At 43.9% G+C, this 25,350-nt stretch overlaps 1 pseudogene; it reads right to left on the bottom strand.

The window, feature by feature from the left end:
* Window positions 1-94: 94 nt before the first annotated feature.
* LOC143396553 (sodium/calcium exchanger 1 pseudogene) lies at window positions 95-1,873 on the bottom strand (annotated as a pseudogene).
* Window positions 1,874-25,350: the final 23,477 nt, after the last annotated feature.

Raw genomic sequence — 25,350 nt, 5'->3', positions numbered from 1 at the left:
GTTCCTTTAATGCCATTTGGTTTAAAAATATGCACACACTCTCACAGTCATGCACTCACTCACTCAACCATACACACAAACACATAAAAAGAACTTACACGATTTCATTGTTCTGGAATTCGAGCTCTCCACAAGTGTCCTCAAAGGCTCCCCTCCACCTCTGACCCTCTCTTCGATGGTTTTATAGGGAATGATAACATTTCCTCGAGCTCCAGATGTTCTCAATACCTTCATCTCCATGATGCCAATGCTCTAATTCATGAGTCACAGGTTCCTCAAAAGTAAAGATACCAGCATGGTTGTCATCAAAACTGGCTACGGTGGTCATGGATGGTGAACTAAGGCAAGCAAGAGTGGAGACATGATTGGCTTCCAGGATGCCATCTTGGAAGCTTCAGAAGATACTTTGACATTGCTGAGGTGTGCAAGGAAAATTTTACCCTCCTCAAAGTTGTCATCATCAATGATGCCAACTCTGATTTCCTTCTGGGTCTCGCCAGGTTTAAGACCACAGTTCCTTCAGTGAATTCATAATCAGATCCAAAATTGGCCATGTCTCCTCTGTTTTGAAGTCAACGAACACAGAGTTCGTCAAATCCCCACTTCTGCAGATAATGGTCAGGACCACAGTACCACAGTTGTCCAGACACTGATATGTCCCTTGCTCAAAGAAGACCTTGCTCATTGGATCACTTTTGGCCATTTCCATGTTGACCTCATGCATGCTGACAGTCTTCCTTGCTTGGTCAGTTGCATACCTCTTTAAAATGTTGCCAGCTCCAGTCATCAGGCAAGTAATTTGAATGTGGTAAAATGTTTGGCTTTTTTGCTGCTGATTTATGATTTAGTACTTGGCTAATTCTGTTAACTGCTCTATTTCATTCTCTGGATATTTCTGCTTCAGTTCCTTCAGAATCCTCGCCATTTCTCCCTTAACCTATTCATCATCTTGGTCCCTCTCTCATTGAACTCCAGAATAAGAGCGCCATCTAAGAAATTGTCAACATGAGAGTTGACTACTTTCCCATCCATTTCAATTTTCGATTTGGAAGATGTCTGGTCCCCCTCGTGTTCAGTGATCATTCCCCTCTGCTTGCCAGCCTGATACTGCTTGTAGACAAACTTGTAAAACAGAAGCCTCCTATCTGCTACCCAGATGAACATAACACAGAAGGGAAAGAAGAAGAAAGTTAGCAAAACGTCCCAGACCTCCACAACACCAGGAGAAATGACAAGTGTAGGCGAAGATGCTCCAGGCTGCCATCACAAAGAACACATGCAGATGCTGAATCTTCCTCGTCTCTCAATCAGGGACCACCTAAACACAAAGTGCAATGATGATGAACATGCTGAAGGCAGCACTTCCCAAGATTGTGCTGGGCCCCAGGTCTCCTGCAGTGAAGTTATGGCCACATAATTCAATAACTGAAAGCAGAACCTTGGGAGCAGAAAATCCCAGGGCCATCAAAGTCAGGTTGAACATAGTCTCATTCCAGATCCTCACAGTCACCTTGGTGGTCTTTCCGTTGTTTTTCTTTATGGTTATTTCTTTTTCTTGGGATGTGATGACTTTGATAAAGGACACAAACTGGTCGGCGATGATAGAGACTCCCAAAACATGTTGACAATGGCCCCAAAATACCCAGTAGCTCTAGCAATCTTGTCTCTGAAAGAAGGGTCTTGGGGCTTCCAAATAGGCAAAAATCACCCTTTTCTTGCAGTAATATGAGCCAGTACACTTGATTGTATCATTTCCTTCTCCTTCCATTTCAGTCTCAGCAGTTATATGGTCCATCTGGGAAAATAAGAAAGCCATCAGAGCTAACAGATGAAATACCATTGAAAACATGGATGAGAGGCTTAACCAAGGCATGTTGTACAGGGAGATGTCCAACTGTCCTGACCTATTGGTAAAAAGAAGATGGGGGCAGGGAAGGCAGAAAAAAAAATCACATCATTAGACCCAAATCCAAAGCATGATTAATACCTTTAACAAAAATTTCTGTATGTTTGACCAACACAATATCTTTGGTGTATCATCATTAATCTGACTCCATCAGTGATTAGGCAATCCTTTGTGAAATTTACAGTTTGGTTTCTCTTTTTGTGCATTTTCTACATGTAGTTCCATTCACTGAGCAAGACCCATGACTGACTTCCTGGAAATGAAAAGTTCAATTGTAAGTCTGCCTTTATTAAGCACACATTTATGCATACTAATGGGCAACAAGAAAGAAAAAAAAACTTTTGAAGCATTAAAAAATCACCTCCTTGCTGCTAAAGCAGATTTTTCTTTTAAATTTTGGTTAGTACATTTGTCTTCAAGGACATTTTTCATTGAGAAAATCACTTTATTAAGATTCATGCATTGAAACTGAGGCTCTGAAAAACTCCTACCAACACAAGGCATGGTGATGATCTTAAATTTTGAAGTACACTTACACTGTATTTCAAGAAATCACATCCTACGGCTCTAACCTTGGAAACAGAGAAATCTCTACGTTTGCCTGCAATCAAAGCTCAATGGTATTTTGTTCTCAAGAGGAAAAAAATTCCACTGTAATGCAATATTTCCACACATTAAGTACAGGTTTTAAAAACATGTTTTGATGAGAACACATTTTCTCCTAATTTTCAGCAACCCAGATCTCCAGATATATTAGCAACTGGGCATCTGGTACTTCAAGAACAGCTCTTTCTATTTATATGCATAGCCTGCTTTACAACCTGCAGGCTATCCCCAACAGAAAGGACAGATAACCAGGTCCAGGTCTGGTTGTCTGTAAGACCCTGGCAGGCTTTGAAATCTGCATTACCAGCCATAAAATCTTCCTTCTCTGTGTCAGTGTCATACTTTCCATGGTCATTCCAAAATACACATTAGTTCTATTGTGGGCTCAAGTGACCAAAATATTCAGGAACAATGATTCCATCTAAATTAGCTTATTTAGCATAGCAACAGTGACCACAAAGTATACACATGTATGTATGTGTGTGTGTGTGTGTGTGTGTGTGTGTGTAATGAAGGGCATAGGCAATTAGGGATATGGCAACAGAGTCACTGAGGAACACAGAGAATGGCAAGCAAAGTAGTGGATAGAATGACCACAACCCTAAATTCAACCACCAGCTCATGTAAAACTCAGCTCCGATCTCACATCACCTCTGCTTCCAGGACCTGGGGTGTGGAGGCTGGGGTAAAAAGGGGTAGGAAATGGACGCTAAAGTACAGGAAGGTCTGCAACTCTCATCTGGAAGGTTTCAGGGGAGGACAGTTATGACATCCATAGAACATGGATAGGAAAAGGGTCCTGAGTCAAAAAATAACCCTGTGGCCTGGAAAAAGTTAAAAGAGGATCTTGGTGAGACGCTCCCATAACTCAATGCTGCCTGAGAGCCACCCATATTTGTCTGTTTGTTGCTGATGGCTTGCACTGAAAACTGCTCCAAGGTCCCAGAAGAATCACCATGGTCAGCACATTCTGGAAGATCCTCAAGATACCACTATGGCCTCAAGCCCTTTGTAATTCATCACTATTGGTAGCTAGCCTTCTTTTGTATTTATTCCATACTGAAGAAGACCAGGAGAGGGTAAAAGGCTTACAAATGAAAGAAACACATTTACAAAGCATGTAAGAGTTCATAGTCAATGTGTATCTGCTTGTTTAGCCATTACAGGGCTTGGATGGGTTGTGAGATGCCTGCTTAAAACAAGATGACCTTCAACTGGCCTGCAAGAAAAATAGAGGAGATTTAGTTCCAACTCCCTTATGCATCCATTTATTCCATAATTAATGTGTGCTTAATATGAAATTTAGAATGACTCACTAGGCTCTCTTCTAGACCTAAGAATTTATCAGTGAATAAAACAAAGTCTCGGTCTTCTCAGAGCTTATATTCTAATGGGGAGGAAACAACGGAATAAATGAAATATCAGGTGATAAAAAGTGCTACAGTGTGGGCTGGGCAGAATCAGTCTAAGGAGGACAGACTCTGTGTGTGTGTGTGTGTGTGTGTGTGTGTGTATGAATGCATACACACATACAGCAGCATGATTTTACAGTAGATGGTTAAGGAAGGCCTCTCTGATAAGACAACATTGGAGCAAAGTCCTGAAGGAAGCAAATGTCAAACCTTGTGGATACTGCAGGAAGAGTATTACAACAAAGGACTAAGGTAGTGGTGATGGTAATGGTGCTTGGCACATCCCAGAACTACAGAGAAACCAGTGTGGAGGAAGGGCTGTGCAGGAGTGGAAATGCAAAGGGAATGGATCATGGGGCCACCGAGTCCACTGAGGTACTGGCTTTGATGAGGAGAGAGACAGGAATCCCAGGGGGTTCTGATCATAAAGTAATATCTGGTTTTCCTTTTAGAACAGGCTCTCTCCTGGTTCAGTGGAGAGATTGTAGGGGATGGGAGGAAACAAGGAGACAAGCTCATGCCTACTATATTGAGATCTGATTTCTAAACAATCCCAATGCCTAGCAGGTATTTAAAAATGAAAGAGCAGAAAGCTAACATTTAAAAAGGGGTAGCTATCCTTTTTAGTAGACTTGCAATTTAAAATGGATTGGAGACTGATAAGGATCAAAAAAGGTTAAATATTTACAATAAATAACAGTATTGAACAGAGAGAGTAAACCCTGAAGAAAGATTCAAACCTGTGTCTGCCTCCAAGCCTGATATAATTAATCACCCCTTCAATTCACTGCCAAATTCATCATTCTATTTTTCACATTTCAACCAAAATAAACTTGCTAAGAAACAGATCTGACACTATGACTCTACTTAAAACTCTTTGTTGGTTGTCTTTTGCCTCATGCCCTGTGGTCAAACCCCTCAATAGTAAGCTCAAGACCCTTAATGATCTAACTTCTGGGCTCCTGATTGCAGAAATTCTTTTGATTCCCTAAATAAGGCACTTTTTTCTACCTGTTGGCCTTTGCAGACTGTGTTCTTTCCTCTAAACATTTTCCTTCTTACAATCAAGGTTCAAGAAAGTATAACAAATCACAGTCAATTTCTTGAGAGACCAAATGAAATATTGGATTCTTTTCATAAAATTATTACAGATATCATGCTAAATTATTTACATGTATCAATTATAGCTAATATTTATAATAACAAGCATTTTTGTATCACACAACTTTTAGTGTTTCTATTTCCATTATGATCTTTGCAAACAGCACCCCCTGAAGTTGTGTAGTGGGCAGTACACTAAGCCCTATCCAGTATATACTATTAGCTCATTTACAAAGTGGGATAACTGAGGTTTAGATTAGTTATGACCTTGTTGAAAATCATACAGATAGCAAACTCCTGAGTTAAGATTCACACCCTGTCTATTTCCATTAACTGTTCCATTAGGTCATCCCTGATAGTTGGTAAGTAATGCTGGACAATTGTTGGATTTGGGCTTGAACTAGTCCAATGGAAAGCCTCTTGCCTTCTACACAGTTTAGAAGAGCTCAGCAACAGTCTTGTGGAAGGTTTCCAACAGCCTGGCTTTTATCTTATGGATTAGAGACTCAAGCATCAATGACTGTGGTATGAGGGCTGGCATGTTCCCAGAGACAGCTGCCCTATGCTCCCTGCCCTTTAGTAATTGTCTGGCAACCTTTTCCTGCATGCACAGTCAGGGCACTCTCTTAGGTTGGCCATAAAAAGGCCCTACCCTCCCTCTCTGCCCTAGCCCATATCTCACAATATGGTCTTAGCCAAATGGGGACCAGATGTGTAAAAATGATCAGTAAAAATCCATTGTCATTATTGGGGAAAAAGCAGAGGGGCTTCTGAGGTTACCAAAAATCATCACAATTATATTCGAAAAGTGACAGCACTACAATTTGTGAAACTAGGGGACACAAAACACTGATGTAAGTTATTGGCAATAAAACTGGGAAGAACTCTCTGGACTTTGGTTGCTTTCTTTATTTAATTCCAAACCCAGAAGGTTGTGAGGATGTGGGAAAGGTGTTATCTAAAGGAGTTGCTTTTTTTCCTGTATTTCCTTTCTTCCATGGTCTTCCTTCCATTATAAGATTCCAGAAGTTCTATTTAACTCTCCCCAACGTCCCTGAGATATATGTAAAAATTTTTGCATGAAAATTAAGCAGGAAGATAAAACAGAGGCCACAGGTATCTTGGTTTGTTGCTGGCTTTCTTATGTTCTGCCTTGATCTACTGAAGGCTGGCACAAAAAGTAGGCTCATTTTTATGGTGTATTCAGATCAACTCTTATGTCTATAGCCAGGGATCACTTAGGAATATCTACTTCATCATCAAAATGAGTCTTAAGCCTATGTGTATCAAGAACACCTGAATTATCTTCTACTCACTATTTATTTTAAGACAAAACAACTTTATCACTAAAAATTACAAACTTTAATGGGTCTGACAAAAAAGAAGGTAAAGAGATACTTGCCTGCCAGTAATCCAGCCACCATTATAGAGTCCCTGTAAAAGAGAAAGAGAACCAAGGTTTAAATTTTTATATTAACTCTGCAGACAAACATGGAAATATGGGCACACAGAGGAATACTGGAGCAGATAGAGTCTTAAAAATAGAAAATTAAAGAAATTAAAGAAAGAAGGATTCAGAAAGAAGATGTGCTGATAATCCTGGGTTCCATGTGAAGTCAGTCAGGATTGTCCTTAGAATTACTGCCCCAGGGTCAGGGAGCAGGGTTTAAGGCCCTCACTTAGGGCCATTGATGACAATGATGACTGAAATCAATGACTTGAGCATGTGCTTTACATTCATGATTCCTGCTGACCTCTCTGACAATATTGTAAGGAGATCTGTATTATCATTCTCATTTGATAAATTAGAAAAACAAAAAGTTCTTACAAGTAAGTTGTCAAAGGTACACAGACTTAAATGACAGCTGGGATTTAAAAGTAGGTACTTTCCATCACAGCAAAATGATTTTTGTTTGTTTCCACTACATAGGGTAATAATGCTGTTCTTTGAGGACAAAGAGCTCTGCATTTAGACACTTAGTATAGAATGACCTCTCACACTGCCCCTGCCTCCCACCTGAATAAATGTGTTCAGACTGCATTAGGATATCCAGGGCTCTGTGTGTTTTCCATTCCTGTTTCTTGTCTCCTTTCCCAACCCCCACTTTATAAACACTCATATTCATCAAGTAATAAGGGAAAGATGATTCATTTGGAGGATCATCAGCTGACATCTGCAGTCTGAAATCATTCCAAAGTCATGTAACAAACTTAAGGTTCTTCCACTTGCTCAGGAGGGGAAAAAAAAAGGAGAAAGAAATCCTAGCATTGAAAAAGCAAAACTAATGAGGGGAATGGGATGGGAGCCACGGGAAATGATACAGAACAGTCATAACAAATCACTTAATACATCATTACTAACAAATCCATATTTTTTTTCCAGAATCTCAATGCAACTCACAAATTTGCTTACTTAAGTCAAGACTTTTTTGTTTTAATTTTAAATTGGTCACAAATCAAGAAAACTGCAAGAACAAAATGTCATTCATGGTTTCACCTGCTGAGATTTTCTGAATCACTCATATATGTCAGATGCTGTGAGGTGTCACAGCAGGAGAGAGTCCACATACTGGGAGACACAATTGTTTAATTACTAGAGAGTCAAAGGAGAAGGGAGACATCCCTGGCCTTCAAACAGTTGCATCATTGAACATTCAACTGAACTACCCAGTTCCCAGGTAAGGGTCTGGGGTCTTGGGTTACTAGAACCAGGATTCTAGAAACTTCAGATCCTTCAGTCTATGGTTCTATAACCAAGAGATTTCAAATATAAACTTGAAATCTTAGAGCAGGGCCTTAGAACATCTCCTCTGGACTCTCCATATTTCTAGGTATGGAGTGAAGGACCCTTCTTGTACTCACCAAAAAGTTATTGAGTGGCCTTAATGTACAAACACCTTTACAGACACTTCAGGAATTACAAAGATAATTGATACAAGATCCCTGCATTAAGGAATTCCCAGTTTCTGTGTGAAAGCTACCATTAGTGACCATTAATACTAAAGAGAAAAAGGAAAATGTATAAAGGAGGAGATGAGAAGAATGACAAAGCTGGAAATGTTACAGGACATTCTAGAGGGAAAAAATGATGTGAAAAAGGCACTGAGCAATGCTTCTCCAACTTTAGCTCCCCTAGCAATCACCTGGGAACAGTATTACAATGCGGACACCTGGGCCCTATCTTCTGATTTATAACAGGTGTAAAGAGGACCCCCAGATTTGTATTTCAACAAGCACTGGGGTACTTCTGAGAGAATGGTCTTGGATCAGCCCTTGAGAAGCACCAGTGTAAAGGGTAGAAGGGCATAAAGGAAAAAAGAGAAGCCAGGAGACAGCAGAACTGGCGGAAACCAGCTGCCTGGCAAAAACTTGCTCTGGGAAACCCTGGAAGGAAGCTAATGCCTAAAAATCAGAGGGCAGAGTTTTTAGTATCCAGAAGAAAATAATGTGAAATAATGCCTCTTGCAAACTGGAATTCTAGGCAGGACTGAAATATGACAGGTCTGTGCATGTGTCCCTGGGAGTCGGGGGTTGGCTCTGAAGGAAAGGGGAGAAGGGACCCTAATTAGGAGTCCCATGGCCCACAAAGAGATTAAAGTACTGAGGTAATTATGAAGCACCTACTTCATGCATGTGGGTTACTTCTGCCTCCTCTGAGCTGACACAGACAAGAATTTCCAGGACATTCTCTCATGTGAACCAAGACTCAGGATAAACAGAAGTCTTCAGAGACCTCTCCAGTTTTTACATGCAAGCCCTAAGTAGAGGCAGAAAACATGCAGAACTCCCAGACAGGAAGCCTTGGATGACAGAAAAGCTGCGTTCCTTAAATTACAGGCATTTTATGGGGTATCCCCTGCACCCCCTCATCACTTCAACTGAAGAGGGAATCTGATCTATGCAGTCATTCTTGCTTTCTAGTGTGCCTCTTGGAACTAGGAGTGTTGAACTCGGAATTAAATATCAAGCTGCATGATAGGAACATCCACAATGACTTTTTTTTTCTTTTAAAATCTTTTTTAACAAGAAAAGCCACAGTGTTGTGAGCAGAGGCTGGTGAATTTCATGAGCTTTCCCACTGTCATGAAGTTTCAGCTTCTAGTAGCTAGCTTTTCAGGAGATGGAAACCTTCAACTTGATGTTTGTGAGTCTTTCAGATTTTCCTGCATAGTCTCAACTCACAGTCCTTGAAAGAAAAAGATGCTCTTGAGAAGAGGAGAAGTAGGAAGTAAAAATAAATATTAAGGAAAAAAGTCAAGTGAATATGCTCACTTAATGGTGCCCCTTCATCAAAATTCTATGCTACAGTTTTCTAAACTTCCTGACAATATGCTCAATGGTTTGGCTGTAAATTCAGACAAAATCAGTTAATTTTAAAAAAGGGAAATCAGCTTAGAGGGGAATTTGTCAAATCTTATAATTTAGAAAGCACAAATGGATTTGCTTACATAGAAGTCTAGGCCCTTACTTTTGGAGATTCTCTTATTGGTCAGAGGTTGGATCTGAACACTGTGTGAGAGAGGTTGTTTTAATTTTTGGTTTTTAAAGCTTTATTTTTTTAAGTTCTCTGTATGATTCTAAGGTTCAACCAGGGATGAACTTCAGTGAGTGAAAGGTGAACTAGCTAATTGATGGTAAAGATGCATTAAAAAAGCCCTCTTCTATCCACTTAAGTATATTTTCTATTCTGCTGTTCCCCTCAATATTAATATTTAACAGAATATAAAAATTAAGACTTTTTGGAAATTTAAAAGACCATAGGACCTCAAAGAAGCAGAAATGGGTATTTTAATTCTCCTGACAAGGATTTATAAACAGAATAAACAGATTGAAAATTGTGATCGAGAAAGTCCTGTCCATGGCTGCAGGGCCTCTGTCTGTCTTGTTGAACACTCTGTCTCCAGCATCAAGCCCATTGTTTTTTACATGGTAGATGAATTAACAGAACAAATCCCATCTACCGTAAGGGGACTTGTCTGTGTAGAAAGGAGATGGCTTTTGCTTTCAGGGGGAAATAAACTCTCTGGTTCCTGTCCAGTGGAATTGCAACTTAATACCAACTAGCTCCTGGTAACTGCAGTGTGGGCCCTGATTAACAACTGACATAGTTCCCATATCCATACCCACAGTCCTGCCTGGCCACCTACCCTGTGATGACAGGCAGATTGTCTGTTACACTGCAGGAGGATGAACTGTACAGAGATGGCAGTTAGACCCAGCCTCAGGCTAGAGCTTGTAAAATGACCCTTTGTCAGTTATCTCAGGAATTAATTTAAAAATTTTTATTTGTTCCAATTTGTTCATTTGTTCATAAACAAGTCAAAGAATCTCTTATTTCATCTATTAAGAGAGATTCATTAATTATGCATTTTGTTTTATGCTTGAATTGTTAAAACTATTTTGAAGACTCAAGAAAACTGAACTTCCTGATAATGTTTAAAGTCAGTCACCAAATAACTCATTAAAGTTTGATGGGACAGAGAAAAATAAATTTCTCTTAAATAAATAAATAAAATTCATTTCTTCTTGTGTTCATTTAACAAATATTTATGAGGACCTGCTGTTTGCTCTGCATTGTCCTCCCAGACACTAGAAAGACAAAGAAAAGAAAAGAAAAAAAAAAACACCAGTGCAGTTCCTATTCGTTTGGGACTTACATTCTAGAGGAAAAAACAACAGGCAGTAAGCAAAATGAACAAATTAGCACATCAGAAGTTTCCATATGTAAATTCGACTATGAAAACAATCAAGCAAAGAAAATGGAACACAGAGTTTTGGGAATAAGTACTAGTTGAGGTGGTCAGCTTTGCAGAGACTTGAATATAGTTAAGATTTTCTATTGACAGTGCCATTATTATTAATTTTTGAGTCCCAAACAGAATAAAGACAAAGCATAGGTTTGTTTGAGATTCTTTTGGAATTTTCACCTTAATGTCACTGGACTTTATTAGTATTATCAATAGGGGCTTGGACAGGAATTTCACCTCTGGGTTCAGGAACACATCATATTATATAAATCTAATGGTTATCCCAAAAAGGCAGACTGGGCCCAAGGATTGCACATAAATAATGACTCCATTCAAAGGCACACCCCTTTGATTTTATTTAAAGAGTAGCATCTTATTAATACCTCAAGTTGGCCAATTTTTCAAAAATGAGCTCTAATTAGTGGAACTCTTACTCCAAAGTCAATGGCACTGGTGAGAAGTCAGAGAATCTCATGTGTATAGTCTAATGATGGTTCAATGCCTTTTTTTTTTCCAGAATTCTGCCACCCATCCTTTCCTTCTCTATTCTTATCTGAAATTCCACAATAAACACACACAAGACTGATGATTCATCTACAATTCAGACACATACTCTTACACAAATACATTGCCATTCATATTCATGATGTTTAACTTGGCTGCCTATTTAATTACTGAAAATTGCCATATCAAAATTTGCACGTGTGGATGGAAAAATAAAAGTGAACCACTTACATTTTAAAATTTTATTCAATATCATTTTTTATTTCTAGGTTTTTATATACTTAGTTGCAAGTCTACTTTAAGGTTAAATACGATTTTGACCCAATATTGCTCTTTTGGAAAATGAATGATATTAGATTTGAAGCCTAAAAGATATAAATTATGTATCTTATGAATCTTAAGAGAGATTTTAACTTTTTATCAAAAGTCAAGTTCTGATTAAAAATTGAGGAAAGGTAGAACTTGGATGGAAAATTATTTAAGACCTCAAAATGCCTATATAACTCATAACATTGAGGTAGATGCTAAGATTATCCTACTAACTTTATTAAGTTCCATGGAAGCAAGGACTTGGCCTATTCACTCTGTTCTCCACACCTAGTATAGTGCCTAGCACACAGATGTTGATCAAGCAAAGTGATTAAAGACCCAAAGAAATTTTCAGACACAATTAAAAGTTTAAAAAAAACAGAAAAGTATCCCAGGCTGTGCATTGGCAAAGTGTGACTGAATCTAGACCTCAGTACCAACATGCAGAGTAGACTCAACTCTAAGACACCCTTAACACCAAAATGCAACGAGTAACCTCAGCTTAGCAACCATCAAGTGTGCAGGAGACAGTGGCTGGGTAAACTGACACCAGTGACCAGACAGCTGTCAGGTCCATGGTGAGCTGGGTTCTTTTTCATTGTTTTAACTAATTTGTGCTTGGTCATAAATTTTAATTCAATTCCAAAATCCCAAAGACAATTCTTCACAGAACTAGAAAGAGCAACTATGAAATTCATGTGGAAAAATAAGAGATGTAGAATAGCCAAAGCAATACTAAGCAAAAAGAGAGAAGTAAGACATATCATAATAGTGTAGCTTAAACTGTACTACAGAGACATCATAACAAAAACAGCATTGTATCATCATCAAAATAACACAGAGACCAATGAATGGTACAGAATAGAAGACAGAGAAAACTCACAAAAACACAGTTATCTCAAACTAGAACAAGGCACCAAAAACATACATTTAAGGGGAAAAAAAAAGCCTATTCAACAAATGGAAAATGGTGCAGGGAAAATTGGAAAGCCACATAAAATAAAAAGAAAGCAAAGCCCTCTCTCTCTCACTCTGCACAAAACTCAATTAAATATAGATCAAAACTTAGGCACTAGAGCTGAGATCCCGAGCCAAATAGAAGAAAAAGTAGGCCCAAATCTTCACTATGTCATCCTAAGATCTGACTTCCTTAAGGAGACTCCTACATTCCAAGAAGTAATTTCAAGAATCAATAAACAGGATAGATTCAAATTAAAAAGTTTCTTCTTAGCAAAGGAAACAATCAATAATGTGAAAAGAGAGCCTACAGAATGGGAGAAAATCTTCACCACATGCACCTCAGAGCATTATTCTCCAGGATACATGCAGAACTCAAAAAACATAACACCAAAAAAACAAATAACCAAATCAATAAATGGGCTAAAGAACTAACAGACACTTCACAGAAGAAGCAACAAATACATGAAAAAATGTTCAACATTTAGCCATTAGTAGAAAGTAAACCAAACAAAACTTCTCCAAGATTTCATCCCACCCCAATCACAAACATGGTTATCAAGAATACAATCATCAAGTAACAATAAATGTTGGCGAGGATGTGGGGAAAAGGGTGCATGCACACATTGCTTGTGTGACTGCTAATTGAGGCAACCATTATGGAAAGCAGTATGGAGATTCCTCAGAAAACGTGGACTGGAACCAACATCTGACACAGCTATCCCTTTCCTCATTTTACAACCAAACGACTTAAAACCAGCATATTACAATGACACAGTCACATTATGTTTACAGCAGCTCAACTCATAATAGATAAACTATGGAACTAACCTAGGTGCCTTTCAACAGATAAATGAATAAAAAAATGTGGTGTGTATGAGTATAGATATACATGTGTGTATGTGTGTGTATATACACACACACACACACATACACAATGCACACACACATAAACAATTTTACACACATATATAAGACGGAATAAACTCAGCCTTAAAGAAGAATTAAATTATGACATTTGCTGGTAAATGGATGGAGCTTATCATGCTAAAACCAAAGGTTGAAAACCAAAGGTTGAAAACTTTCCCTGATAAGCTTATGATAATCACAGTAAGGGGTAGAGAAGAATAGAGTTGCTTTAGACTGCATAGAGAAGTGAAGAGAGGGAAAGGGGTACACTGGGTAGAATGGATAGTAGAATGAATCAGACATTTATTCCAAAGTACATATGCAAATACATGACTAGTGTGATGCTACATCCTGTACAACCAGAAGCATGAGAAATCATACTACATTTATGTATGATATGTCAAAGTGCATTCTATTGTCCTGTAAAATTAGAACAATTTTTTAAAAAGAAGATTAAAGAAAACATACCAATTTGCAGAAAAAAATATGACTACAATATCTGCCACCTGGAGACACTCATGGTGTCCCAAAGCCTTGGGTTCCATGGTAACTGAAGCTAAACCAGTTTTCAAAAAACAAAGGACAAATGTTTTCTCTGATATGTGGGAGCTAACCCACAATAGGAGGGGTGATGGGAACAGAAGTGCAGTAGATTAGACAATGGGGAATGGAGGGAAAGGAGGGGGTATAAGCAAAGGAAAGACAGTGGAAAGACTCTAATGCAGCTTTCCCATGTATATACGTGGAAACAACACTGTGAATCCCACCACCATGTACATCCTAAGAATGTAATTCTAAATATATAAGGTATCTTAATTATACAAATATTGATTATATAAAAATAAATTTTATGGGCCAGGATTGTGGCTCAGTGGTAGGGCACTTGCCTAGGCATGTGTGAGGCACTGGGTTTAATTCTCAGTACTGAATTTAAAAAAATAAAATAAATGCTCCATTAACAACTTAAATAATTTTTAAAAAACGGATTTTATAATAAAAACAACCAATAAATGAAAATTAATAAAATAAAACATTTCCTAGGTTCCCTTAAACATTTTGATAGCACTGAAATAAACTTCAAATGAATGGAAAGAAAAAGGGCTTTTAAGAGTAAGTTAGTCTCTCCCATTATTCTGTGAAATGATGACATAACTATTGGGATAGACTTTTCCCACTTATGACCTCCAGAACTGTGGGAAATATTTTTCTATTATTTATGAATCTCATAATTTTCACTAGTAGAAATTAAAATTAACAAATTTCAATATTTAGACGCTAATTACCTAACGTATAACAATACCTGGAAACCAGAGTTTGAAGATGAGACTCCATGGCTTTAGCTGGCAGGTAGGGGTCTGCGTGGACAGGGTGGGGAGGCCTCAGCAGCAGAGAGGAGTCCTACCTCCTTATGGTGGGCCATTCCATCCAGCGCTGCAGCAAACCCCAGCAGATCCTCAACCATCTCTTCTTCTTTCAGCAGTCTCTTGGAAGTGGAAGAATCATCTCTGGGAACCAAACCAGGGTGAAACTTCCGTGGAACTCCGGCGGAACTCTGGCGGAACTCCAGTGAAATCTAAGACACCAACCTCGATGGCCTCCGCTGCTTCTCTTCGTCGGAACAACCTCCAAGGGGTTTATATAGCACTTGGTCCAATGCTATTGGTCCAAACTTATGCTAATTAGGACTTGAAAAAAGTACCAATGCTATTGGCCCAAAGTTATGCTAATTGGGTTGGACACATACTAACGCCATTGGTCAGTCTCTTTTTAATATTCATAGTAGATTCATTCATAGAAGCAGCCCCAAATTCCCATGCTGACAATGAATGAATGGGCTAGGAAGCTGCTCAATGGCAAAACCGCAAAGTGCTTGCCTCGCATTCCCAAAGCCTTGGGTTCCATCCCTGTTCCAAAAAGAAAAAGTAAAAACAAATTACAGATATATGAATGCCAGCAAAAAGGAAATAAACAAATTTTATCAATACATAAATCTTATTCAAAAACATACCTGCTCTGCGTTCTGCAGATCTCTTTCAAGTTGTCGCCTTACCCTTTACCTCTTCAAAACAATTTTTCCCGAAAGTTGAGAGTCATGGACCATGTCTTAGTCAGCTCTCTTCTGCACCTATGCCAGAGGTGATATGGATGTGTGGGATGTAATTTGGACTGAGGATCAAGGTCTCATTTGAAGCCAGCTTTTGAAGCATTGCTGGTGATATCACAAAATAGCTACTTGTTAAAATCCAAATGCATGCATGAACAAATGATAGAACCAAAAAATAGCATGATTAAAGGTCAAGAAGAAGCAAATAGGGCTGGAGTTGTGACTCAGTGATAGAGCTCTTGTCTCGCACATGTGAGGCACTGGCTTTGATACTCAGTACTACCTATGAACAAATGAATAAAATAAAGGTCCAGAGACACCCGCCCCAGCTCAGGCCCTTCCAGGATGCACTGGAGCTGGGGCCCAGAGTAGCCGGGTTTCTTCCCACCACCAGTAGGATACTCAGGCCCAGACCAAGACCACTTCATTCACCTGCAGACGCCTGCCAGAGCTCATATACTGTCCAGATCTGCCCCCACCAACCTGCGCAGGAGGCCACACACAGGAGGCCACACAGGGTAAGATTGCATCCTTCCCTCAACTGGGAGACCTGCACCGAGCTCAGGTCCGGCCCAGAACCACTGGCTGACCCTCCCCAGAGCTGAGACTCTGGCCAGGACTGCCTCTTTCCACCGGCAGACCACTTCAGGAGCTCAGATCCAGTCCAGAGCCACTGCAAGGACCTGTGCAGGAGATGGGGCCCAGGGTAGGCCGAGTCCATCCACTCATCGTGAGACTGGCGCCAGACCTCAGTTTCTGCCCAGGCCTGCCTCCTCCATCCAGCAGCTCCCTCCAGACCTCAGGTTTGGACCAGGACAGACTGCCACCAACAGACACTCAATGGTGGCCAATCCTGGCCCATTTCAGCCTCGACAACCTGAGTGGTAGCTGAAGCCCAGAGTAGGTCCCAGGCCTTCCCACCACCAGCAGACCCCTGCTGTAACTCAGGTCCCACCAGATAAGCCTTGCAGATGTGCACAGAAACCCAGGAAGAGGGTAGCCCTGGGAACATATGGCCACCACCAGACCACCACCTGAGCTCAGGCTTGGCCCAGGACTGACTCCGCCCACAGGCAGAACCCTGCCAGAGTTTACACAAGGCACAGATTGGCCTCACTACCCAGGCAAGGGGAGGCCCTGTTCCATCCCGCCACCTGAAGAACCCCACCAGAGCTCTAGCTCTGCCCACATCCAACTCAACGACCTGGCAGGATGAAGCCCGAGTCCAGGGTAGCCCATGTCCTTCCAAATCATCAAGAAACTGGCAACCGAATTCAGGCTCTGCCCACAACTGACTCCACCCACTGTCAGTTGCAGAACTTCAGCCCCAGCCCATATCAGCCTCACTGACAGGCAGGGGAGCCTGGCACGAGGTAGGTCTAATACCAACTGCCACAAGCAGGCCCCAAGCAGAGCTCGGGCCAAACACAGGACCAACTCCGATCAACAGGTGGAGCTCAAACTCAGCCAAGATTGTCCTTGCTGAACTGCTTGGGAGGCCAGGCAAGGTGGGCCCGCAGTGTCATTCTGCCACATGCAGAACCTCGCCAGAGCTCGAGCTCTGCCCAGATCCAGCTCTATGACCTGGCAAGAGATGAAGTCGAAGCTCAGGGTAGCCCAAGTGCATCCAGTCACCATGAGACTGGCACCAGAGCTCAGGCTCGGCCCATGACTGTCTCCGACCACTGACAGTCACTGAAGTTCAGCCTCAGTCAGATCAGCCTTCCTGACAGGCGCAGGAGCCTGGCCCACAGTACTTGGATGGACCTGTGGCTATCCTATGCTTGGGTGTAGTCTCATCACAGGCCGAGGTCAGCCAGCGGCTGGAAGGACCAAGGCTATCCTAGGTAAGGACTCCCACGCGGGTGAAATAGGCTGATCAGGGCAGAGCCTGAGCTCTGGTGGCATTCAGCCAGTGGTGGGATGTCAACAGGCTTACCCTGAGAACAGGTTCATGTGCAGTTCAGCTGGGCAGATAAGGCCTGGGCTTGACTTCCGCAGGGGTCTACAGGTGGCGGGATGGAACTTGGTTTACCCTTGCCGAGGCTCCCGCACAGCTGGCCTTGGCTGATCAGGCATAAGCCTGAGCTCCCAAAGGTGTTCCCTGTGGGCAGAGGCGGTCCTGGGTCTGTCCTGAGCTCTGGTGGGGGTCGGCCAGTAAGCCAGGCTCCCACACCTGTCAGCAAGGCTGACTTGGGCTGGGCAGGTGTCTTCCAGTAGGTGGAGTCAGTGCGGGGCGGAGTCTGACCTCTGGTGGGTATCTGACAGTAGGCGGAGTCATTCCTGTGATGAGGCTGCGCTCCAGCAGGGGTCAGCCTGAAGCGGGATGGCCCTGTGACTACTCTCTGCTCTGGCTTGCCTGCAGTTCAGCTGGGTAGATGAGGCTTGGGCCTGACCTCTGCAGGGATCTGCAAGTGGCCGGATGGAACTTGGCTTACCCTTGCTCAGGATCCCGCGCAGCTGGCCTTGGCTGATCAGGCAGGAGCCTGAGCTCTGGAAGGTGTTCGCCTATGGGCAGAGTCGGTCCTGGATGTGGCTTGAACTCTACTGGGGGTTGACTGGTGGCGGGATGGAGCCAGGATTACCTTGGACCAGGCTCCCATGCCTGTCAGCGAGGCTGGCCTGGGCTGGGGTTGAACTCTGGCAGGTGTCTCTCAGTAGGCGGAGTCAGTGTGGGGCAGAGCCTGAGCTCTGGTGGGCATCTGACAGTGGGATGAGTCCTTCCTGGGCTGAGTCTGAGCTCTGGCAGGGGTCAGCCCAAGGTAGGATGGACCTGTGACTACCATTTGCCCAGGCTATCACCTCATGTCATCCTGGGAGATCTGGGCCGATCCTGAGCTCCCAAGGATCTTTGCTGATGAGTGGAGGCAGTCCTTGGCCAAGCCAAAGGATCTATGGGTCGTCAGGTGGTGGCAGATAGAAACTGGGTCATCCCTGGAGACCGACTCCTGGACAGAGCTTGAGCCCAAGGTAGGCCTGGCTCCATCCCCCCTCAGCATGGTGTGGGAACCTCCTCCTGGCACTCCCCAGGCCTCACTAGTTTACTACTGAACCAGCAGGCCAAGGGGCCTTTTAAAAACAACAACAAAAAAAACAATTTATATATGATCTTTCAAAAGTGCATCAATGCATTCTACTGTCATATATAACTAATGAAAGCAAATGAAAAATTTTAAATAGTAGATCAGCAATTAGGACTTTGGTCAACAAGTGGCCAGAATCAACTAATCTTCAATACCATGGAAAAAAGAAGACAGACCATGTCACCCTAGAATATGAAATTTTCCAGTGATTTTTATCTTGCTCAATATAAAACCCAAAGTGGAAACAACTCATTCCACAGCTTGCTTTGGGAGCCTCCAGGGCCATGGCAGCCCCCTTGCTGCATTTGGTCTCTAGTGCCTGCCATTGCCTCTCCAAGGGTGTCATCTGAATTCCATGAGGGTAGGGATAATGATCTGTGTCCCGAGAGCCCAGAATTGGGGCAGTCCCACAGTTCTCATCAAGGTGTTTGAGGTTCTCTGCACTGTGGTGTAATTAGTGAATTACTTGGCCACTCATCTTTTCTCCTCTCTTGGATATCCCTGAGGACTCCTCAGCACGAGAAGAATGACAAGCATGATCAAACTCGAGATTCCAGCTCGGGGTCATGACAGAGAATCAGCACATCATGACCACACTCAGGAAACCAGATCATTACCATAATGGGATCTTGTAATGGTATGCAGAAGCCCACAGGTATGCTGAGACTCAGTCCACCAGGAGAAAACCCTTGTGAACAGGAGGACAGTCAAGGGACCCTAGGAGGTTAAGGAAAGGCAGCACATTTAGGAAAAGCTCGCTCTACCAGATTGGTGTTGATTCTAGAAAGAGGACAAAGATGACAGGAGTACGTGGATGCACAAACTAATGTGTCTTATGTGTGAAGAAGAAAGTACTTGAGCCTGGTGGCCTGTCACATGGGGGCTGAGGCAGAAGGATTCCACGTTCAAAGCTGGCATCAGCAACTTAGCAAGGTCATAAGCAATTTGGTGAAGTTCTGACTCTAAATAAAATGCAAAAAAGGGCTGGGGATAGGGCTCAGTGGTTAAGCTCCCCAGGGTTCCATCCCCAGTACAATAAAAGCAAATAATGTGGTAGAACCCAGAGAGGAAAATTCCATTTTTAAGAAGTAAAACACTAGGAGGGCTGCTGTTGTTGCTCACCAGTAGAGTGCTTGACTAAAATAGGAGAGGCCCTGGTTCTGATCCTCAGAACCACATGAAAAATAAATAAATAAAATAAAGGAATTGTGTCCAAATACCCTCCCCCCCAAAAAAATAGTGAAAATATATTTTATATATGCATGTAAAATGATTACAATGGACAACTTCTGGGTAAAATTTAAAAATTTGCCTCAGTCACAATGAAAAACTTATTTAAATTGAATTTCTTGGGATAAAGGTAGGCATGCACTTTAAATTTTGGCATATTTTCTGAAACTTCTCTGCAGAAGAGTTATGACAATTTTGTGTTGCAGTTATGAGAGCATGATAATTCCATTCTCCAATGCTGTTGATATTAGATTTTCACACTCTCTTTATTCTGTGTATTTGATAGGCAAAAACACACATGTACTTTAGGTTTCCTTTGGATTACTCTATTGTGATGTGGAAAGTCATCTCAAGTTTGAGTATGTCATTTTTTATAAACAGCTGATATGGATTTTCCCATTTTTGTGGGCTGCTTTTTTCTCCTTCGTGACTTGTAGGAGGTCAGTATATGATGAAGCTCCGGTGAGCTGTGCAGACACCCACAGGGACATCAGCAAACTACTGTTTTGTAGCAACTGGTAACAGTTTTGCCTCTTGCAGTGAGCCCTTGCCAGCCTGAGAATTCTGGTTCTTCTTCTCAATTTGCCATTGAAATCAATAGCTTTCCAAGGCTCCAGCGAGTGTCTGCCTGTGGACAGAAGCGGTTCTGGGCAGAGCCTGGACTCAGGCTGGGTTCTGCCATGGCAGGATGAACCCGGGCCTGTACTGGGCCTGGGCTCCATTGCAGGTTGGCAAGGCAGATGTTGGCCAAGCCTGAGCTCCCACAGTGGTTGGCTGGTGCGTGACGGACCTGTGGTATCCTGTGCCAGGGCTTCAGCCACAGGTCATCGTGGCAGATCTGGATGGATCCTGAGCTCCCAAGGTTGTCTGCTGATGAGTGGAGGCAGTCCTGGACCAAGCCTAAGGTCCTAAAGACTTCGGCAGGTGGCAAGTTGAACCTGGGCCTTCCCTGGGGCCCAGCTCCTGGACAGAGCTTCAGTTGCAGCAGGGGTCGGCCGGTGGTGGCGGGATGGAACTGGGTGTACCCTGGGCAGGGTTGCCAGGCAGGTGAGTGAGGTGGTCCTGAGCTGAGACTAACCTACAGCGTCAATGTGGCAGGGGCAGGATGAACTCTGACCTACCCAGTACCCAGGCTCCCATGCAATTCTGGCAAAGTGAATCTGGACAGAGTCTCAGCTCGGGTGGGGGTCAGCTGGTGCGGGTATGGGCTTACCCTGTAAAGGGGCTCCTGCAGTTCAATGGGGCGGATCAGGCCTGGGCCTGACCTATGCAGGAGGCGGGATGGAACTTTGCTTATACTTGCCCAGGCTGCCACACAGCTGGTCTCGGCTGTTCAGGCAGGAGCCTGAGCTCTGGAAGGTGTTCCCTGTGGGCAGAGGTGGTCCTGGGTCTGGCCTGAACTCTGGTGAGGATTGGCCAGTGGCAGGATGGAGCCAGGCCACCTTGGGCCAGGCTCCCCTACCTCTCAGACAGGCTGACCTGGGCTGTGGCTGAACTGTGGCTGGACTGTGACAGTTGTCTTCCAGGAGGCAGAGTCAGTGCAGGGCAGAGGCAGGCCCTCTGAGAGTGGGCGGAGTCCTTCCTGGGCTGAGGCTGAGCTCCACCAGGGGTCAGCCTGAGGCGGGATGGACCTGTGACTACCCTCTGCTAGGGCTCCCCTGCAGTTCAGCATGGGGAGGGGCGGGGGGAATCAGGCCCTGGGCCTGACCTCCTCAGGGGACTGCCAGTGGCAGGATGTAACTGTGCTTACCCTTGCCCAGGCTCCCAAGCAGCCGGCCTTGGCTGATCAGGCAGGAGACTGAGCTCTGGAAGGTGTTCACCTGTGGGCAGAGGCAGTCCTAGGTCTGGCCTGAACTCTGATGGGGGGTCGGCTGGTGGCGGGATGGAGCCAGGCCTACCTTGGGTCAGGCTCCCACGCCTGTCTTCGAGGCAAGTCTGGACTGGGGAGGAACTCTGGCAGGTGTCTTCCAGTAGGCGGGGTCAGTGTGGGGCGGAACGTGAGCTCTGGCGGGCATCTGACAGTAGGCGGAGTCGCTCCTGGGCTGCGTCTGAGCTCTGGCAGGGGTCAGCCCGAGGCCGGATGGACCTGTGACCACCCTGTGTCCAGGATGCTGCCTCATGTCATCGTGGGAGACCTGGGCCGATCCTGAGTTCCCAAGGAGATTTGCTTATGAGTGGAGGCAGTCCTGAGCCCAGCCCAAGTATCTATGGGGCCTCAGGCAGTGGCAGGTAGAAACTGGGCCTTCCCTGGGGCCAGGCTCCTGGGCAGAGCTGGAACCCAAGGTAGACCTGGCTCCATCCCACCTCCAGCATGGTGTGGCAACCTCCTCCTGGCACTCCCCAGGCCTCACTAGGCCTCCTCACTGCTCCTGAACCAGCAGGCCAAGGGGCCTTTAAAAAATTTTTTTTTAAAAATTTATATATGCTATATCCAAGTGCATCGATGCATTATCCTGTCATGTATAACTAATTTAAGCTAATGAAAAAAAAAATTAAAAAGTAGATCAGCAATTAGGACTTTGGTCAACATGTGGCCAGAATCAATTAATCTTCAAAACCATGGAAAAAAGGAGACAGATCAGGTCACCCTACAACGTGAAAATTTCCAGTGATTTTCCATCTTGCTCCATATAAAACCCAAAACCCTACAAGGACCCACAAGGACCACTGGAAATGACTCATTCCACAGCTCACCTTGGAAGCCTGCAGGGCCATGCCAGCCCCCTTGTTTCATTAGGGCTCTAGTGCCTGCCATTTCCTCTCCAAGGGTGTCATCTGGATTCCATGAGGTTAGGGATAATGCTCAGGGTCCCCAGAGCCCAGCTTTGGGAAAGTCCCACAGTTCTCATCAAGGTGTTTGAGTTCTCTGCACTGTGGTGTAATTAGTCAATTCCTTGGCCACTCATCTCCTTTCCTCTATTGGATATCCCTGAGGACTCCTCAGCACAGGAAGCATGACAAGAGTGCTGCCACCAGCAAGACTGAACCTGAGATTCCAGCTTGGGGTCATGACTGAGAATCAGCAGATCATGACCATACTCAGAAAACCAGATCATTCCTGTACTGGAATCTTGTAGTGGGATGCAGAACCCCACAGGTATGCTCAGGGTCAGTGCAGTCACCCACAGGTATGCTTGGGCTGAGTCTGCCAGGAAAAAAGCCTTATGGACAGGAGGACAGTCAGAGAACCCTAGGAGGTTAAGGAAAGGCAGGACATTTAGGAAAAGCTCGCTCCACCAGATTGGTGTTGATTCTGGAAAGAGGACAAAGATGACAGGAGTACGTGGGTGCACAAACTAATGTGTCTTGAGTGTGAAGAAGAAAGTGCTTGAGCCTGGTGTCTTGTCACATGGAGGCTGAGGCAGAAATTCCAAGTTCAAAGCCAGCATCAGCAACTTAGCAAGGTCATAAGCAATTCGGTGAGGCCCTACTCTAAATCAAATACAAAAAAGGTCTGGGGATGGGGCTCAGTGGTTAAGCTCCCCAGGGTTCCATCCCCAATACAATAAAAACAAATAATGTGGTAGAACCCAGAGAGGAAGATCCCATTGAAATCCATTTCAATAGCTATATGCAGCACTCAGGTGTTGTTCTCCTAAGTGTGAGGTGCAGGACAGGCTGAATAAGTTGTCTGCAGGGTATGCCAAACAAAGTTAGCTGCAGGACGACCTGACCACTCAAACCCTCTGTCTGGTTCTTTATCACCTGTTTGCTTCAAGCCCCCACTCAAGGCTGAATGCTTGCAAACCCAGAGACCCTGTTAGATTTAGGCAGCACAGCAGAAGGTCTATAAAAGCTTTCCCCTGCCAGGCCCCCCCACTTATCTTTCTCTCTTTTCTCCTCTGTTGCACTGCTGAAATAAAGATCTCTTGGTCGCTCCAAGTGTTGTGGTCACTTTCCTTTCATTGGTGTCAAAAACCAGGAAGAGGGTTAAAACCCACTTTTGGGTCCCTCTTCCTTCAGAAGTGCCACTCACTGGATGGCCTGAACCCATTTTCTCGACCAGCAGAACTCCATCCACCACAGGCCTTTGATTGGTGAGTTTCCCCTTCCTGGAGTCCTAAACCCAATTGTGGTATCAGGAGGATTTGACCACTGATTGTCCAGCAAAACTCTTCACCCACCTGTGGGGAGGAAAACACCCCACCACAGCCTTTAAGGCCATGGTGGCCCTCAGGGACTCCTTCCTCAGGCAGATTTGACTCTTGTGTTCAAAATTATTTCCCATCCCCTTCCCAGCTGGTAGTTTACCAGCGTAGGCTTTGTAGGTCTCCCTCAAAGGACTGTGTAACCTCCCAGAACACATAACAGACAACTGTACATCACACCCCACCCAGACCTTCACGGTTTTGGTGGCTCTCATAAAGTCCTAGTCCTCGCACCTTTAAGACACAGCCATTAGATGGAGGCTTACCCTCCCCTTCCTCTCTCTTCTCTTGCCTCTCTCTCCCCACTCTTTCGGGCCCTGGGAGTCTCCGCCTCTCCAGGAGAGGTCCTGAAAAGCCTTGGCCAAGGTGTCCCATGGCCCAGCTCCAACCAGGATGAAAGCCTCCTTGACTGTAAGGATTCATTGATGACCAATCTCTGCAGCTCGAACCTGCCACTAGGCACTCCTGATTTTTGGCTCTAGCGGGGATGCCCCTTTTGCCAATAAATCAGTTTCCTCCTTCTCTCTTATACTATCTTTGCATCTCCTTCCCTCTCCCCTTATGTTTGTGTCTCCTTCCTTCTACCCTATACTGTATTTGCATCCTCTTCCCACCTCCTTATACTGAGTTTGCCACATGGGTAATGGGTCCTCTCTGCCTGTTGACTCTTCCCTACAATGCCTCCTGGATAACCTCAAACCCTCTCCTTGACACCAGACATCAAACCCAAAAAATTGATCAAATATATCATTCAGGCCTGGTCCACTTATCCCTTAGACAACCAAAGAAGTTGGCCCTCTTTTGAGTCCCTGGATCCCTCCATTCTAAGGGATCTCTACAATTACCATGAGCATTTGAAAAAAAATGGGTAGAGATCACTATTTCCAAGCTTTCTTCTTCCTCCAATTCAATCCTACTCTCTGCACCTCTTGCAAACCTCTACAGATTTTTTCGCTTGCAAACTAACCCCTACAACCACCAATCCCCAATCTTCTCCTCCTCCAGACTCATCCACTACTTTTGACCTTGCTGATGAATCTGCACCCTATCACCTAGCTCGAACAGGTCATCACCCTCAACCTTCTGCCCCAGCCCCTCCACCATCTCCCCTGCCTCAATAACTTGCTTTCTCCCCTCCCATTACTAGATCCAAAACCCAAACTACCACTCTTCCTCAAACCATAGCCCCCTTGCTGAGGTAGAAGGTACTGAAGTTATCCCTCCACCTACTCACTCCTCTCTTCTCCTGTCAGTGCCCACACTGGGTCCCACCAGGTCCTCTTACCAGCTAACCCAAAGCTCAAACTAGCTGAGGAGAACCCTGGGGCCCCTAT

Source organism: Callospermophilus lateralis, chromosome 4 (assembly GCF_048772815.1).
Source record: "Callospermophilus lateralis isolate mCalLat2 chromosome 4, mCalLat2.hap1, whole genome shotgun sequence".
NCBI lineage: Eukaryota > Metazoa > Chordata > Mammalia > Rodentia > Sciuridae > Callospermophilus > Callospermophilus lateralis.
This window is presented reverse-complemented; position numbering and strand designations above follow the sequence as displayed.